We start from the raw sequence: 4,968 nt of genomic DNA, 5'->3' as shown, positions 1-4,968 counted from the left end.
GCTGGCTCTCCAAAGACCCATCCGCCATCTCCCTCTCTCCAAGGCTGAGTCTATGCAGGTAGCCGCCTTGAAGCATGGAAATGGTGCTCCTTCTTAACATTGCATGAGATCCACACCGTATATAAGGAGCTGTGCTCTTTAAAATCATAGTCTCCTCTACAAAACCACCAGCTCAGGGCACACCACATTCTGGGAAATGTCCTCTAGGTCAGTGCTTCTCAAACATTAATGTGCGTGTGAATCTCCTGGAGGTCTTGTGGAAATGCAGAGTCTGATTCTGCAGGTCTGGGCTAGGACCTGCACCTCTAACAAGTTCCCAAGAGAAGCAAAGTTGTGACTCTGTGTAGGTCACTCAATAAGAGGTGCTCCTCAAAGCGTGTCCCTGGGCCAGTGGCGGCAGCAGCAGCAGCAGCATCACCCAAGACATGCAGACTGTCAGGCCCCATCCAGAACTACTGAGTCTCAGTCTGCATCTCCGCAAGTTCCCGGGTGAATAGCAGGCATGGTAAAGTGTGAAAGGAAGCTGGCCCGGGCAGTGTTCTCATCTGCTACCTGTGCGGGATCAGACGATGCTCAGCCTTTGCAGAGCACCTGTGGACAGAATTCTATGGGTTCCACAGCAAAGTGCCTCAGACATCCTGGTTTCCAGGCTGAGCCTTCACCCTTCTTGGCATGAAGGAGTCCTTTGATGCTTAGCTTCCTCAGTCTCCTTCCTTTGGCACAAGTGTTGAGGAGACCTGGCTCAGTCAGGCTTGTTCTAAACCATTACCTAGGAATGGGGTCAGCTGTGCCTCTTTGAGGAGCCTCTTTTGAGAGGTTCACCCAGAAGAGTGAGACCCAGAAGCAGGAGAGGCCAATTCTCATTTAGCCCTCTGGGAGAGGTTTCAGCCACACCGAGGTGTCACAAGCTCAATCTTTGCTTCTTCTGTCTCTCTTAGGGGAGCAGATTATTAAGTGGGGAAATCAAAACCCTAAAACGGTGATTTTCATCAGACTTCAGATTCTAGTCAACAATGCTGACATTCCTGCCCACATGTGTCTTTTATTTTCCCCCAGAATTTCTACTGGGTTCTTTGCAGGCCCCACCAACAAGCACTTTCCCTCTGAGATGGAGTCTGTCCCACTGGGGGCCAAGCAGATGATAAACAGGCATCAGGGCTCACGAGGAGAGATCTTCTCTAGCCTCCCCTGGCCAATTAAATGGAGACCATCGTCCAACACCACATTCTCTTTCTGAAAGGAGACCTTGGGAATCCCCCTGTGGTTGCCTCTGTTGCTATTAAAATCCACCGAAGGGCATGAGGAATTCTTTTCTGAAGTACAGGAGGGCTTGGTTTCTTGAATTTGGAGAGGTGATATGGTAGGCATGCATCTTCACAGTAAGGCCAATAGATGCACGTTTTAAGAGCCAATAGGCTTGGCCAGGCACGGTGGCTCATGCCTGTAATCCCAGCACTTTGGGAGGCCAAGGCAGGTGGATCACGAGAATAGGAGATCGAGACCATCTTGGCCAACATGATGAAACCCCGTCTCTACTAAAATACAAAAAATTAGCCGGGCGTGGTGGCAGGCACCTGTAGTCCCAGCTACTCGGGAGGCTGAGGTAAGGGAATCGCTTGAACCCCGGAGGTGGAGGTTGCAGTGAGGTGAGATCATGCCACTGCACTCCAGCCTGGCAACAGAGCAAGACTCTGTCTCAAAGAAAAATAAAAGGCTCCAAAAAATATGTCTCTAGATGCCTGAATTTTCTCTTTAGAAATGTGGTCAATTGAGGGCACAGAATAAAACCCTGAGGTGTTAGTTGACTTTTCTGATGGGTTTTGATGCCATGATCCTAATAAAGAGATACTAAAGTATGATGGTCAACAACATGGGTATGGAGTCACTGGCGTGCTAGTAAATGTTAACAACCGGCTCTCTGAATGAAGTTGACAAATGTAGCAAATAAAAATACAGGGCATCTGTTAAATTTGAATTTCAGATATGTCTCATTTACTTATACAAAGAATTATTCATTTTTATTGAAAATTCAAATTTAATTGGGTATCCTGTTATTATCAGGCAACCCTATTTCTGGGTGGGATGAGAGGAGAGGGGTGCCTCTTGCCACTTGCCAGCTTGCTATCTCTTTTTCTTTTTAACATTAATGCCCATGTCATTCTTTTCCTTCCAACTTTTATTTCAGATTTGGGGGTACATGTGGGTTTGTTATATGGATAAATTATGTGTCACAGGGGTTTGGTGTACAGATTATTTTATTGCCCAGGTAATAAGCATAGTATCCAATCAGTAGGTTTTTAATCCTCACTCTCCTCCCAGTAGGCCCTGGTGTCTATTGTTCCTTTCTTTGTGTCTGTGTGTACCCAATGCTTAGCTCTCACTTACAGGTGAAAACATGTGATATTTGGTTTTCTGTTCCTGCGTTAATTCACACAGGAGAATGGGTTTATTCTTTTAAGTTGATTCCATGTCTTTGCTATTGTGAATAATGCTGTGATGAACATATGTAAGCATGTGTTTTTATCATAGAATGACATAGCTATACACTGAATCACGGGATTGTCAGGTCCAATGGTAGTTTTGTTTTCAGTTCTTTGAGGAATCTCCAGACTGCTTTCCACAAAGGCTGAACTAGCTTACATTCCCACCAGCAGTGTATACAGCTTACTGTCTCTAGAGAGTCGTGTAAACTGGGAAGCCTCTGTTTCATATGTACAACTACGATAGTAATATGACCTGTCTTAGAGGGTAGTTGGGAAGATGGAGTGAGAAGTTACATTCATGGAAATGCTCAATAAAGAGCTACTGAGGGTCCTGGATTGTGGCAAATACTAGTCTCTGCATATTCATTGTATCACTCCAGTCATCACAAACAAACATTTTGGTCCAAGAAAGGGTGGAGTCCACCATTGTCTCTACCCTCTCCAAGGAACTCTTGTTGAGTTCCTGCTCTCAAGTGGAATGTATTCTTAACAATCCTGTTGTGTCTCCTGACAAACTGGACGAGGTTTGTCTTAGCGTAGCCTTGCTTCTGGCAAGGCAGATACTATCTGCTTAGTCTTTTTGACAACTTACATCTATCTAAAACATTCTAACCCCAAGGGGGCATTCATCCTCCCTGGGGGCCTGGTGGGGTGGACTTGTAGTAGGTTTCTAGAGCCAGTGATGAGTCTAATAGGTTATTTCTATTTTAGGGACAGATTATTTATATCTAAGAATAAATATTTCTAACATTTTAAATTTCTTTTTTATAGTTTCATTGAGGTATAATTGATACAAAATAAATTACACATATTTAGATATAGAATCTGATGGGCTTTATGTATATAAACAACCATCCTCACAATAAGATAATGAGTATATCCATCATCCTCCAAAGCTTTCTCATGCCCTTTGTAATCTCTCTCCCCTCACCACTGTCCCACAACCACTGATCTGCTTTCTGTCACTATAGATTACTTTCCATTTTCTATAATTTTTAATAAATTGAATCACACAGTGTGTATTCCTTCTAAAAAACAAACTTTTTCATTTGGAATATTTTTAGATTAATGGACAAAGTACCCCACACTATCTATGTGGAGGCTGTGCATCGTCTGATCCCTCTGATGTAGGCTGTGCATTGTCTGATCCTTCACAGGCAGCAGCTGAGGGCGTTGCCCAGGCCAGCTTCCTTTCACTCTTTACCATGCCTGCTATTCACTCAGGAACTTGTTGAGATGCAGATTGTGACTCGGTAGTTCTGGGTGGGGCCTGAGAGTCTGCATATCTTGGGTGATGCTGCTGCTGCTGCCACTGGTCCAAGGACATGCTTTGAGGAGCACCTCTTATTGAGTGACCCACAGAGAGTCACAACTTTGTTTCTCTTGGGCCAGCAGTGTTGGGCTTATCTGGGAACTTGTTGGAGGTGCAGGTCCTAGCCCCGACCTGCAGAATCAGACTCTGCATTTCCACAGTATCTCCAGGAGATTTATATGCACTTTAACATTTGAGAAGCACTGACCTAGAAGACACTTTCCGGAATGTGCTGTGCCCTGAGCTGATGGTGTCGTAGAGGAGACTATGATTTTAAACAGCAGTGCTCCTCATGTCCTCACAACTTCCCTGAACAACCAGGCCGGAGATCCTCTTAAGTCTCCATAGGCCAATGCACAAATGATTTAGCCATTCCAAGACGCCATTAGATTATGGAGGAAGGGTGTTAACTGTGGTTTCTCTTATCTTTAAATAACAACTTCCTGTATTAGCCTGGCATGAAGATGGCACCAGACAAACCAGACTGTGATTCTGCTGGTCCCACCAAACAAGACAGGGCAGGGGACAAGGGGGATGGGAGCCTCTCCATATTTGGAATGTTCCTTTCCGCCTGCAAGCAGGCAGCAGTCTACCAGCTTGGTAACTCATTAAATATACATATATTTAAAACAATAGTCATAAAGGTTCTTGGAATATGGATTGAAAAACAACTACACCTGCAAATATAGATTATGGCTTTAGGATAGCCTAAGCATAAGCAACTAGTATGATGATTAAGCATGAAAAAAAAAACCTTCTTTCGATGTAAAAGCCATCAAAAAGTTACCAAGACATTCCTCTTCTTAAGGAAGTTTGTAGTTATCATTTATTTTTTACAAGATTATTGAAGAATATATACTTATCCATACTATAACATGAGGGGCAATTATTAGGGGAAAATATTCTTCAACTATTTTTTTTTTTAAAATAAGGAAGCAGAAAAGGATGTTTGCTCATTTTATGCCAAGAAATATGGATAGGAGGTGTTCTATAAACTTTCATAATTTATACAAATGTTTTTGGTTTGTAAAATTTAGCAAATTTCTTCTCAGATATTGAAAAGGTCATTTACAGTTTTAAGAATCTTGGTTTTAGGCCAATTAAAGAAATACATGTTGTTTTTCTTTTAAGTGCATGGGGAAAAATAAACAGTGACTTTACCTGATTCTGTCA

The sequence above is a fragment of the Hylobates moloch genome, unplaced genomic scaffold, assembly GCF_009828535.3.
Source record: "Hylobates moloch isolate HMO894 unplaced genomic scaffold, HMol_V3 SCAFFOLD_3, whole genome shotgun sequence".
NCBI lineage: Eukaryota > Metazoa > Chordata > Mammalia > Primates > Hylobatidae > Hylobates > Hylobates moloch.
The sequence above is the reverse complement of the archived record's forward strand: the minus strand, read 5'-3'. Positions refer to the sequence as shown.